This window comes from Poromitra crassiceps (genome assembly GCF_964638095.1).
Source record: "Poromitra crassiceps genome assembly, chromosome: 17".
NCBI classification, from domain to species: domain Eukaryota; kingdom Metazoa; phylum Chordata; class Actinopteri; order Beryciformes; family Melamphaidae; genus Poromitra; species Poromitra crassiceps.
In genome coordinates this window covers 36,438,106-36,452,839 of record NC_139635.1, presented here as the reverse complement: position 1 = coordinate 36,452,839, position 14,734 = coordinate 36,438,106, and the positions used below count along the sequence as shown (strand labels likewise).

The 14,734-nt window shown below is 43.7% G+C and overlaps 1 protein-coding gene across 2 annotated transcripts in view; it reads left to right on the top strand.

Annotated features, from left to right (window-relative positions):
• Positions 1-981: 981 nt before the first annotated feature.
• LOC310791956 (rho GTPase-activating protein 12-like) overlaps positions 982-14,734 on the top strand; it is a 101,279-nt gene continuing 87,526 nt past the window's right edge. For both annotated transcript variants that reach the window (XM_083653640.1, XM_083653639.1), the window contains exon 1: positions 982-1,118. The gene's annotated coding sequence lies outside the window, so the exon portion shown is untranslated. The remainder of the gene's footprint in view (positions 1,119-14,734) is intronic.

The following is a 14,734-nucleotide window of genomic DNA, read 5'->3' as shown; positions in this document are numbered from 1 at the left end:
GATTTATTTCTGGTGTTTACCAAAATTGAAGTTGTTTGCGTTTATTCTCAAGAAACAAAATAAAAAAAGTGGACATTTTTTATTACTATGTAATAGTCACTCAATTTGTTAAGGACAGTTTTGAGGATCGTCAGCGGGCAAAGGTACTGGATCATTCCTGGAGAACTGGGGCACAAAGCAGGGCTCTGATTGGAGGGAGACGGGAAGTTTAATGAGATCACCGTTTTGGATTGACTGCATGATGTAAATGTATGTGTGATTAAATAATTATGAGAAAACACTTCCAGGCCTCTGTCTTTGTTTGTTTTGCTTGATAAGATTTCTTAAGTGGTGTGGGGGAAAGTGAAATGATCATTTTAAAATTGGTTGATAGATTTTTTTTTAAATCATGAAATTGTTGATCTTATTTAATCGTGTAACCACACCCAAATTAAGAAACAAGACAAGAAAATGCATAAAAAAAAAGCAATGAATGAATGCAAACGCAGTACATTTTTGACAAACACAATTTTGAAAAAGAGCGCTTTCCTCGGCGCAGTGTAGATGTATTTCCAGTGTCGACCACGGGGTGGCGCTGACTCCCCGTTTGCGTCCGATACACCTGCATGGAGCAGAGAGTAGGGAGAGTCAGAGCTCTCACTGTTGGTATTTCCGCTTATATCGGTACGGTTTATTTGGACCAACCAACTTAATGATGATTACCTTTTGTTTTGTGAGCTAGGTTTTCAGGTGTGTGGTCCAGATTGTTTGCTGGTAACAGCGATGCATATGTATGTACGCAGTCTGCCTGGCGTAAACCACCTGAGTAGTACTGTGTGTGGGTGAGGTGTTTTTGCAGACCGGAAGGTGGCTCATCCCTCACGTGTTGAGTGATTCATCTTCTCAACTACAGACGATCTTCGCTTGTAGGTAGTTGCCAAAGTTGGGAGGCGTGAATCACCGGGAGGGAGGGAGCAAGGCAGTGGATCAGCGGCCAGGGAGCACAGGGGCAGGCGGATACAACTACCTGACACACGGTGCACGGAGCACAGGGAAGTTTTTATGGGAATTTAACTCTCGCCCAAGACAAGAGAAGTGTATTCATTCTCCCCGAGGAGTGTGTCACAGCAGAAGAGAAGGTAAGGTGTGACTGTCTTCCCAAACTACGGCTTTGGCATTCAGGAATGTTTTAGAAGCTAATTAGCTAGCTAACGTTAGCGACAGATTATGTCAGCCACCTAGCGGCCAAGCTTGATCACACTGCAGTGCATACACACGTTAGACACAATTTAAAGCTCCACCCTTACTTAGAAAGTACAACAAACCCAGAATAGAACAAAACAGACCAGAAAACAAACTGTGACAAAACTACAAGTCCCTATGGGAATATTATAGTGATAGAGATAGAAATTACCATTAGTTACCATAGTCTCACTATGGACTCACTAGTACCTCACTGTAAGCATTACGATGATGATGATGATGATGATTATTATTATTATCAATTCACTATCGGAAGTAAAAGCTACTCTGGTACTACCGTACAGGTTTCAAAGCATGCTGAAGTTTGTGTAAAGTTTGACATCTGAGAAGGGTAAGGAAATGAAATAAATTAGGTCTGAAGGTGACCATGATGTTTACCCAAAGCTTTATGGTATGTGTGTAAATCATAGTAGCCTACATGGTATCACCGATGTGTGTTCATATTGCTGGTTGTGCTTTTTCATGATCACTGTCTGGAGCTAGTTTATAGACCAGCTGATTTACCACGATATCAGTGGCCAGAAAAGCTTACTCTTTCATATCAAGTCTGTGTTGGTATTAAAGGAGGTTGTGATGTTGAATTGGATTTGACAAGCATGATCAAATGCTGACTCATTCAGATTCAGAAACCCTGCCACTGCACCTGTTTTTGCTCTGACAGCAGGTATAGCCTACCTATCTCCAAAGATGTCCTCTTACTGCGTACGTACGTACTCCCATCTCTATTCCCCGTGGTTGCATGAAAGCGGGCAGTGAACTACAGCCTGTGGTGCTTGGTTGATATATGACAGACTGTGCTTGTGGCCTGTAGCAGGGGACCTACGGGAGTCAAGTGGGGAAAGTAGTGATGATGAGAGGTGCCTAACTAGGACAGACTGTGCTGAATCAAGCCTGAGACTATATTTGGTGCGGCTACAATCCAGAGGTCACAATGCACCACTTGAGTGGCTCTGCTTTTTCCCTAATTGTTACACATGGAACATGGGGGTCCTCTGTTAATATTGTGCTTTCCAGTATCCACACAAATTAATATAGTTGATTTCAGAGTACGCTTAGTAAGATCTAGAGCAGTGGATCTCTGCAGCTTATCCCCTTTCCCTGATTTCTGAATCCAAGTATCCCCTTTACCCGACAATATTTTGCTTAGAAAACTAGCTGCAAGAGAAAACTATAACACATGATGCAATGAATGAATGATAACCCACCTTTTGAACTATATAACATTACAAAATAAATGGATGGAAAGAGTTGCAATCAGTGCCTTCTGAACAGATTTATTGGAACGTTTCATTTATTTTCATGTTTCATTCTTGCATTTTTCCATTTCCCCCCTTCTCTCAAGTACCCGCTGACTGTAGTACCTTCACGTATCCCATTCGGGCAACCACTGATCTATGGCATATTCTCTCTCTCTCTCTCTCTCTCTCTCTCTCTCTGTCTGTCTCTCCCCTCTCTCTCTCTGTCTCTCTATCATCCTCCCCTCTCTCTTTAAATAACTCCAAGAGAGAGAGAGAGAGTCATCATCAAAGTTCACACAAAGTTCACTCTCTAAACGAAAACTGGCAAAAATATTGGCAGCTCGGCTGTGGAAAGAAACCGCTTTGAATTCAGCTAGAGAGTCACATGAGACCTGACACAGAAGGCCTGCGTTTCAGTTGAAAGCCATCACACATCTCTCTGAGTTCATGTTGAAATCTCCCTCCAAGGTATTTTTGCCTGGTTTTTGTTTTTTTCGCTGAGGTGTGAGAAAACAGGAGGGTGTGTGACGTGTTTGTTAGCGACCTGCTGACGACAGCAGATCCTCCACCACAGATCGGCTCAAATAGTCCCAAACACAGCAGCTCTACTCCTTCACACACTCCACACTGGAGCTGCCTGGCTTTGTATTCGTGAGCCTCCTGTCACTGAGTAACTGAGGTAAACGGGAATATGAATGGAATATTTGAAAGAAACTCATGTAAATAATTATTATAATTAATATAATAATAATAATTATTAATAATAATAATCAGATTATCAATCAGATCAGATCAAAAGTCAGATTATTGCGGTCCAAGTAAAGGTAGTTACTGAGCGCACACACCTCAAACCAGTGGTTCCCAAACTGGTGGGAGCGTAGAGGTACTAAATGCATGCAGCATTTATGACAGGTTTTTATGACAGTGTTGGTCAGTTTGTCGGCTTGACAATCCCATTTTGCTGCAATAAAAGTGATTGAAGTGAGATGAACAGACTGGAAACTTTATCTTATTAGATATTAGATAAAACAGATGTTGACGACGTTTTGAGCTGTGGCCAGCAGCTCTATAAGGCTACGTTCACACAGCCATCCTTAGTGCTTGAATCTAATCTTTCCCCCCCTAAGTGACTCAGGTCAGTCTTTTTCATGACTGTGTGAACAGTACAAGTCACATTGAAAATGACTTTTTTAAAGACGACCTGGGCTACTTTCAAATGTGGAAAAACATCAGATTCGATGTTTTGGAATGTGACTCCCGTGCGAACAGACATCTCTGGCCCATATCTGACTTAATGCTTCAATGTGACGTTTACGTCATTCCAGAGCGACATTCGTCACTATTCTGCGCTGGCGGGAGGAGGGAGGACCAAGCAGGTAGATTGTGATTACAAACATGGAGGACAGCTGCGAGGGAGCTAATCAGTGGAGGGACAGTGAGGTTTTAGACCTTATAAGTATTAGCAAGAAGTAGCAGCTATTGCTCCACAGAAAGCCATTATTAACATTTTTGCTCTCTTTCTCCTCTTCCTCGCTTTCATCTGCTCCCGTATTCGCTGGCTTCCACTGCACAATAACTTAAATTAAACCGTAAACAACAACAACATCATCATCAGCTACCGCCATGTTTACTGCTGTCTTCTTCCGGCTTTACGTAGAACAGCAGTGTGCTGCGTGTGACGTTATTGTTGTTGTTCTGTTCATGCGGGTCACTTCAGGTCCCTGACCTGTTCACACTGGGGTCTGATATGGGCCACTTTTAAAAAGTCTGTGTGAACAGCCACACAAAAAATCAGATGTGAGCAACAAATCAGATTCAAGCACTAAGGTTTGCTGTGTGAACGTAGCCTAAGTCACTCCTCATTTCAAAGAGGTGGGTCAACTGTTGACTTGATTGATGCCCTGGAGTTTTATAAGGCTTCCAAGTCACTCGTCATAAATGGACAGTGTCAACATACATGGCGACAAGACAGTAAACGACACCCACCCTTGTTCTTGGTTAAATTATCTTGTCAAAATTGTATTGCAATAACTTGGTTTCTTTTGCATTTCAAAGTTAGTGCTTGCTTAATGCTGATGTTGCGTCTTCGTCGGCTCTACGAATGTCATGTGACGTCACACGGAATGAATAGTGACATCATCGGTGATGTCATAAACTCCTACTTACTCATTGTGACATCATCAGTGAGGTCATAAATCCTTTTGTGCTGGTGGTATAAAGGACCAGTAGACAGTGGCCATAAAACACCAAAGAAAAAGGGATTGGTACAAGCCAAGGAACACAGCCATGGGTAAGTTGCCCTCTCCACGACCTCTCAATCCGTCATGTGAGCCGAAAAAGAACAAGAAAAATCGCTCCATGCTGCCAACATCAGAAAGAGTTGGGAAGAAGTTAAAGAGACTGCAGGAGAAGATGGCTGAAGCATGCCACAGCTACACCCTGGCAGGGCCTATGGACATCAGCCAGCCACAGCGAGGTGCGGCCAGAGCGTGGCCGAACACCCAGTCGCAGGTCTATGCTATCGCTCAAATGATGGCTGCACCCTGCGGTCAGTCAGGCTCCAACACCTCACTTCTACCCAGCAACTTCTACCTCACCATCCCAGCTGCAGAAGAAGCAGCAATGATCTCCAAACTTTTTGGTGAGACCTTCCAGTTTCCAAACTACCAAGCCCTCCTCCCTCTTGCCGCCGGACAGCCAAGCTTCATGGACTTCCTAAACCCGCCACTTTCGGACACAGCCATGGGTGAGCTTCTCTCCCCAGGACCTCTCAGTCATGTGGAAAGTGATTTTGATGGCCGGGACACCACAGTGCCAGTGCTCCACACCTCACTTCTTCTACCCAACAGTCTGGAGTGTACAGGAGAAGCAGCAAGGTTCTCCAAAATGTATCTAGACCTCCCTCTTCGCGCCGGAAACGAAGACTTGATGGACCTCCTGAACACGGCATTTCCACACAGTGTCATGGACACCCACATGAAGGGTGTTTCCTCACTTTCAGACATTGTCATGGAGGCCAGCATGGAGGAGCTTTTCAGTTATATGGACAGTGGTTCTGATAGCCAGGACACCACCACAGTACTGCCAGCACTTCAAGAGGCTCCAGGGGGGTCATTGAGGGTGGGAAAGGAACCTGAGAGCCAAGGCCAGACAGTGGAGGCTTCCCTGGAAAGTCCCTCTGTCACAACCACCCAGCCATGGGCCGGTCCTGCAGGCACGGGAGATGTCCGAGGTGCGGAATGCAGCGGTGCCTCAGATCCTGGAGTCCCGTCCTCTGCTATCCAAGGTACTGCCCAGGTTTCCCCAGCCACCTGCCGTTTCTCTAGAAGATGTGCCGGCTTGCTGCCAGAAACAATAGGCCGGGAAACAATACGACATTTTTGAAATGTAATAAAGGGACATTTTTGAAATGTAATAAAGATTTATTTAAAAAAGTAAACACGGAGGTGTTGGGCTGTGAACAAACCTGTTGCTCCAGCAATTGTGATGTAATCAATGATGTCACGCGAGCAATTATGTCATCAGTGATGTCACTCGAGCAAGTGTGATGTCATTAGTGATGTCACTCGAGCAATTGCGATGTCTGATATCATCACTGATTGTGATGTCATCAGCTGTGATGTCATCACTGATATCATCAGTGCAGCTAGAAATGAGTGTGTGACGCTAATCCTCATAATTAATAGAGAATAGAAATCCAAACCAAAGCAGAATTATTAAATGTAATGAATGGACTGAAGGCCACAACAAGAAATGTCCTCTTTTCCTCGAGTTTTAGAGAATGAATTATGACACCAAAGGCCGGGACAATTAGTACATTTCAGAGAAATGAAGGGTGAAATGTCCCTATTGCTCAAAGAGGCCCACTAAATGGAGCCATTAGACAGGCTAGAGAGCTACACTGCTACACTTGTGTGGCATCAACACTAGTCACTAGAGCAGGGCTATTCAACTCAATTGTTCAGGGGGCCACATTGTCAGGGGCCGGGGGGCCGGGCCGTTCCCCGAGCTATTAATCCCATTATATGTACACTTCACACAACGCGCCACCACAATTTTCAAAACTTTTATTTCACTACATTGCAAAAGTAGCTTAATTTTTTTGTTTAACACATTCACTGCCAGCCGTTTTTTTTTTACTGTAGGTAGGTTCTGCCAGAGGGTTTTTTTGAGGATTCTGGCTCATCTTTCAAGACCCGAGGATTCTTTTCTGCTAAGATTTTGTGAACACACAATATCTCAAAAGAACTAATAGAATGTGTGCTTTCTCTGTCTAAAAGAGTTAGTTTGTAGAGTTAGTAGTTATGTAAGCATTAGCAGTTGAATACAGCATGGTTTCAGCGTCAGAAAAATTATTCTGAGATAAACGGCTTTTTGTGAAATTCGATAGAACAGTCACTTTAACCATTCATTTTTGGCATCAGTAAGACGTCAGACATCTAAACAATAGTTTTGAACAGTAATTTCCTCCATAACAGCAGGAAACACCCCTCTACTTCAAACTCCTCCCTCCGTGTGTGTTCTTCTTGGCTGCAGCGGGCATGTCACAAGCTCGTTGCTGCTGCTGCTGTAACCTCGCGTCACCATGCTCACTGCTTCTGCTGCTGCTGCCTGTCTGCTGGCGGCCGCTGTGCAAGTCTGGATCGGCTCGCTCGTTTCTTGTGGTTTGTGTTGAGAGCTTTGATGAAGCTTTTGCGATTCTGGTCTTATTTATGCTGCGTGTTTCAAAGTGTGTTCCACCCGTAATCTATTATGCAAATTTGCAATCCCGCACCGCCAGCAATCAGCGCGAAAACGAAAGCGTTTTCGCCCAGCCATTTTCACGAGAATGGCTTCCTCACACTGCTTTTTGCTTGCCTTCCTCTAGTCTGGGAGAGCACTGTCGCCACTTAGTGGGTCGGTGGAATGGGTTGTACATGTTCGGTGGCTTCAATATTGATATAAGAGATGTAAAAGGGTTAGATGCACATCCCACGGTCAAAAAAAATAAATTCATTTTTTTGACGTAAAAACACGTCATTGGCAGTCAACCGTTGGATTCTGTTTGACGTAAAAACACGTCATTGGCAGTGAACGTGTTAAAAGTGCATTATTTCTGTGCAACAAAAGCTGTGTTAAAGCCCCAAAAGTAAACACACTGAGGATGACATCATGGATGACATCACTGATGATGATATAATCACTGATGACATCATCACTGATGACATTACTGATGACATCACATTATTAGCTAATTAGTAATTAATCCGGCTCTGTCAGGTCACTCGCACGGGTGCTCTTTACACCCCCTGAAAGTTTCAGCCAGAAAGCTGTGGGGGGGATTGAAATGCAGGGTGGCAGGGGCAGAGTAGGGTGGGCTGCCCGTGCCATCCTGCATTTCAGAAATTCGCATAATTATGTGGTCACAGCTATTTCAAATTTGCGCTTGGTTTTTTCCTTTGGAGACATTTGCAGTTGTAAAAAGGTAATACATTTGAATATATCGCACATGTTTTAAGATCACAATATCTTTGTATCGTGAGTTAAGTATTGTGATATCATATCGTTGGGCCTTCTGTGATTCCCACCCCTAGTTGCTATTATGTGTCTCCATAGTGAGGGGTCTTAATACACACACCAGCTCTGGAGTCACTCTGGACACATAGACAGAGTGTGTAGTGAGGGGTCTTAACACACAACACCAGCTCTGGAGTCACTCTGGACACATAGACAGAGTGTGTAGTGAGGGGTCTTAACACACAACACCAGCTCTGGAGTCACTCTGGACACACAGACAGAGTGTGTAGTGAGGGGTCTTAACACACAACACCAGCTCTGGAGTCACTCTGGACAGACACATAGACAGAGTGTGTAGTGAGGGGTCTTAACACACAACACCAGCTCTGGAGTCTGGACACACAGACAGAGTGTGTAGTGAGGGGTCTTAACACACAACACCAGCTCTGGAGTCTGGACACACAGACAGAGTGTGTAGTGAGGGGTCTTAACACACAACACCAGCTCTGGAGTCTGGACACACAGACAGAGTGTGTAGTGAGGGGTCTTAACACACAACACCAGCTCTGGAGTCTGGACACACAGACAGAGTGTGTAGTGAGGGGTCTTAACACACAACACCAGCTCTGGAGTCTGGACACAGTGTTAAATAGAGCTTTCAGTTCACAAGAGGACACAGATCTTATCTCTCACACCTCAGTCTGAAGGTGTGTGTGTGTGTGTGTGTGTGTGTGTGTGTGTGTGTGTGTGTGTGTGTGTGTGTGTGTGTGTGTGTGTGTGTGTGTGTGTGTGTGTGTGTGTGTGTGTGTGTGTGTGTGTGTGTGTGTGTGTGTGTGTGTGTGTGTGTTCCGGCTGAAATGCTGCAGTGCGGCTCCAATAATAATCCTGATAATAATGATGATAATTTTTTATTTGTCTTACGCATTTTTGTTATCTTGGTTTTTAACCATGTCTGTCCCTTTTTTATTATTATTTTTACTTTATTTATCTTTACGTCATATGGTTTCATCGTTAATCTCCTCTTGTTTTCTATTCGACTGTATGTATGTACTTAGGCCTAACTTGGAAAGCATGTCGTAAGAGCTGTTTCAAACTGGATTAGGAGTAGTTGACAGGTCCTGAAGCCATGACAGACCCCATCAGTCAGTCTGACGCTTCACTATTCACCAAATATAGCGCCCCCTGCTGTTTACAGTCACGCTTCATTTATTTACACAGTGAGGAAATAGATCAACCCGATAAAACAACTCTTTATCGGCTTCTAAAAACCTCACCTCAAAACAAACAACAAAAGGTGCCTTAACTGGATAACAAAAACTAAATGACGAAGAAGCACAGCGGTTTCGTTTTGTGCGAGCAAAGCATAATGTGGGTGCTGTTGAGGTTTATGAATTATTTTAAGACCTTTGGTTGGCACATCTTTTAGGACAGAATCATATAATAGGCCTGTATGTTTCTAATATGGCCATTTCAGGTTTCAATCTTGTTTTGTAATCATCAAAATCACAATATGGCCCAAGTGCAATATCCAAAGCAATGAATTAAAATGTGTCACAAGTCACAATATAACGTTAAATGAAGCATTGTGAGAGAGAGAAAATATATACAGTATATATTTTTTTCCCCAGTGAAAATGAAATAGAAAAATTACCATTCCCACTAAAATCGTATCGCAATATCTCAATATAATCTGAATATGTGTTGTTGTTTTTCATATCGTGCAGCCCTAGTTGTAATGAAAATTGAAGTATTAAATGGTTTCAAGCTGTCAGCTGTCAGGGTGACTCCAGACTAAGGTGAGACTAAGGCATCATGTCTTGGTGTGGCTGATGGCTGATTGTATTTGGTCAGACTCCCCTCAGCACCTGTTGCTGCCTGCACTGCACTGCATGGTGATCCAGGTGAGATGACCCCTCCAGTCACTGTGTAGTAGTCCTGCTGGAGTTAGCCTCATCACTGACTACGTTTACATGCACACAATATTCCGCTTTTTGCCCATATTCGGAAAATGACAATATTCCGACTAAATGAATAATCCACTAATATTCCTGTGTACTTGCAGCCGTAGCTCGCCCTCCCACGTGGGGAGGGGGGGGGGGGGGGATGCAGGTAGAATCAGCAGAGTTTTGTTCTGTTCAGAACAAACAGAGGAGCCCTGACTGTATTCTTACCAGCATCATCTGGTCCATTTCAGGAGCTTGCTGCTGAAAAGTTTGGCGATACCCAAGTTTTTCATATTAAACGTAGGCTACGTTGTTAGGCCAGAGTCAGTTATAAGAGTTGCGTCATCTTCCTTGTTTCTCATCTCCTCCCCATCAGAAATGTGGGCTTTCCTTTTCGCATGTGAGAGATGATGGATTATATGATTATATTGCATCTTCTAGCGCTTCTAGCACACATCAGCTGACCGCAAACAGGCAAGATGTGTTGCAAACTGCGGTAAAAACCCTGATTGAGCCGCATATTCCGAATGCGCTGTATACATGATCAAAGAATCCTCCTAAAACCCGAATAATACTGGAATAACCCACATGTCTTAATCGGAAAATGCTAAATTCGGAAAAAGGGCAAATTCAGAAAATGCAACTGGAATAATGCTGTTTACATGACCCTTATCAAATTCAGAATATTGTAATTTTCCGAATAATAGTGGAATACTGTGTGCATGTAAACGTACTCAATCACAGACCTTGATTAAGCTGATGCACTATTACAGTGGTTCTCAAAGTGGGGTACGGGGTCCTTGAGATGTTTCCGGGGCGTCCCCAGCAACAAGGGGGATCATTAATTTTGACTATAATTCCATCCATAAATAACACAATGACAGAATGTATGACTATTTTGGTCATGGGTTTCATACACTTTCTTATCAAAGTCTTATCAAATGGGGGTCTAATGGTCTGATTTGTGTCAGTTTAGGGGTCCTTGATGACGTGACAAACTTTGACAACTACTACCAGGGGTGGCCAACCCGAGGCTCTCGAGCCGCATGCGCCACTTGAATTCACATCAACGTGTGTGACTGTGTGTGTATGTTTTTATGATGATACATGATGTGGCTTTGTGCAGTACCACGGTAATGCTGTTGGCTGTTAGTCTCTGACTACTTGGCCACCCCTGTACTATTGGACCTAAATGGAGATGGCATGGCAATGCTGGCTAATAGCCGCCTAGCCCAGATTGATGGTTCAGCTGGCCCTTTATGTTGGCAACACTTATAAAGGTGATTGTGTGACTCTTCTAAGCATGTGGTTTTAAAATGAGGCTATATCACAGAGTGCTGCTTAGTCCCTGCTCTGTGTCGACAACCTATTTTTAAAACGTTCCCTCTTTAGAAGTGGCTTAGTTTGTGTTCCCCTGCTGCAGCTCAGTGGGTAGAGCATGGCACTAACGCTTAGCTCAGCCAGGCTAGAATGCATTGATGGAATACAAGCATCCCCAAACGGCATACAAGACAGTATGTCGTGTCATTAATGAGGGATTTTTGTAGACTATAATAAACTAGGTACATTATAAGTCTCTGTTGCATTTCGAAGCACGCTTGGCTTGCTGCAAACATGCACTCCAAATACATCCATGAGGTTTTTCTCTGACTCTTGATTGGCCACATCCCCTCTTAGCAATGAAAGTGATTTGTTGTGGGATGAGTGGAGCCTGATCTGATCTGCAGCAGTGCCACTGGACTGAAGGAGACCCTCAACTCTCTGACCTCTCTGATCAAATCAGGACATGAGCTGTGTGTGTGTGTGTGTGTGTGTGTGTGTGTGTGTGTGTGTGTGGTAAATGGACTGTATTTATAGAGCACATTTTATAGTCTATCGACGAGGGGTTCAGTGTCTTGCTCAAGCTAGCCTCGAACCGGGAACCTTCCGATTCCCAGGCGACAGCTCTACCTCCTGAGCTAATTCCAGCCCCTAATGCCGTCAAAAGTATCCATAGTATAGATACAAAAAAAATTGAAACGGATACAATACTTATTTGCCACAGGTATCGATAGTATCGTCTAGACGTCTAAGTATCGATGTATCGATAAGTATCAATACTACAATTTTGAAATGGTTATACAATAGGCTACTCATTTGCAACAGTATCAATGCCAGCAGTGCTTTCTTTGAATGGAAAATCAAACATACTACTGATTCTTCCCTCCCTATGATTGGCGGGTATGTTGCTTCAACAAGCTAAGTGTTCTGATAGGCTGATGACTAGAAAAGGTTCTCAAACTTTTTCATGTCAAGGACCCCCAATAGATAGCTAATAGGTCAGTGATCCCCTGACCCCCCGTTTGGTATGACTTTGTCTAATGGACCCCCATCTAAGAAGGTATTTGTTGTCCGTTATCTGTATGATTTAGCCCAGAGTTCCTATGTAGATGGGGGAGATAACAGGAGAGAGTGAAAGCTGTGGCCAGTATATGCACTACATTCTCTCCTTGGGCTAACCTCTAGTTCAGTGGTTCCCAAGTGGGGTCGCTTTTTTTTTCTCTATTTTTTTTTACACCGCACACAATTTAATATTACCAAAGATGATTAGGGTCACTTGCATTTTTTTTGTTTTGTTTTTGTTTTGAGTTTTGAGTTTAAAGTGATAATCTCTTAAGATTTCAGTTTTGTTCTCTTGGGTGACACCTATGGCAGTGGGTGGTAATTGCAGGTGAGATCCAAACAGTGTAATGTCACATAATGTCACTATATACTGCAAAGGCTTCATCCAAATGGACATAGCCTCAATCAACATTGTGAGTGACTTTTTTTTTTAGATGAAAATCTTTTAGATTATAACTTTAAATCAGGATTCTGAGAATAAAGTCAGAATTCGAAGTTACTGTCAGAATTTTGAGAAAAAGTCTGAATTTTTAGATTAAAAGTCAGAATTCTGCGGGGGAAAAGAAGCATAATGTGACATCACTGACGATGTCACTGATGATATTATCGATGGTCTACCGGAATTGGAAATGTCTCGGGTCCCTAGATTTTTGTGACGTCAAAAGGGTTTGGGAACCCCTGCTCTAGTCATTGACAGCATAGTGAAATCGCACAATTACTCATATTGCTGGGGACTCCCCTGGCTGAGCCTGGCGTTGGAGTATGCCTGTCCCAACACCAGGCTCACGTTGAACCATATCTCTCGCTTTAGTCGAAACTTGGCACAATCAGGTTGTATCCTAATGGCCCGTGGGGAAGCACAGAGGCAGCCTCAGGCAATGTATGACAGCAACTCCCATCACGCACTGGTACACTCCTGCCCACTGGTAACACATCTGTACAGTAAAAAAAGAAGAAGAAAAAAGACTTTGTCCTGACTTCTAATTTACTTATTCTCATTTTCACCAGTTATTTTAAAAGTGAAATCACTCTAAAGGTGCGTTCACACCGACCTATTAAAGTTTTTCACTGGCGTCGAGTTTACATACAAAGTCAATGCAAACGAGCGATTGAGCGTATATTCGCCTGGGAGAAAAATCGCTGGGCGTCCGAGCGGCAGAGACAGAGCGATAGGGAGAAAATACGCTCGTCGCCCGAGATGAAATATCCCAACTCGAGCGAAAATACGCTGGCATCAGTCGCTCGCCGCTCAACGCTGATTGGCTGCCGTGAGACTGAGTCAAGGATCCCACTGGCTTGGAACAAACCGCTGGTTTATTGTGTGGCAACAAACCACATTGACAGGCTGACAGCTGACATGAAGTGAAGTCTGTCCTACCGGTATGCAGCTCGCATTAGGAGCAGGCTGATAGGCTTTAGCTTGTAAACAATGACGGTGGCTCGTAGTAGACAAACAGCATGACATTGCGTAACGTTATATCCCCCACATGTCCGTCATTTCGTGTGCCTGTTGATGAGCGATTTAAACAGAGCGACAGAGCGATTCCAAAGGGTTGAATCAAGCGACAGAGCGAAAAATAAATATCTCGGTGTGAACGCACCTTAAGCTAGGGTTTGGTTTCATGACATGCTGCGGTTTCACCGTCAGTTGGGAAATGTAGACTACGAATTTATATTGTTTACTTTAAACTCACTTCAAAGCGCAGGTTGCTCAAGGTGTACTGGAGCTCATGTGTAAGATCGTGTGTTACAATGTTTGTGCGTTTCGTGTGTGTGTGTGTGTGTGTGTGTGTGTGTGTGTGTGTGTGTGTGTGTGTGTGTGTGTGTGATCTCAGCAGGAAAATATGCGTGTGATTTGAGTAATCTCTTGACTCAGAAGCAACATGCCGCAGGTGCCGTTAAGCTAGTTGTTGGCGTTCTTGTCTTTTAACAGGAGAAAGGGAGAGGGAGAAAGCTTTTTGTCATGCTAATATAAAGCTAAAGTGAACTCGGGGACAGAGAGAGCTGATATACATTACAGTAGATGGGAAAGACCATGTGTGTCGCATTACTGTCTCTCCTCCCTCTCTCGACTCTTCTGTACGGCTCAGCTACCTCTGAGCTTCAGAGTGTCTGTGCAGCTCTTCAGTCTTCACTCTGTATCTTCATCCATTTGTTCTCGTTCAGGAATATTGGACTAGAACAGGGGTGTCAGACTCATATTAGGTAGAGGGCCGGATTTGTTCAACTGAGACCTCATGGGGGCCGGATTTTTTTTTTACTAAAATCAATTCGACTCATTTACCCATTTACTTCACAAAAGAAATACTGCTCTTTCCATTTCTCTTGAAACTGCCTGCATTCCGTGTCAACCTTTCTCTTTTTCGACAGCATCTTGTTCAGGGGCGGACTAGGATCATAATTCAGGCCGGGCATTAGATACCAAGCAGGCCA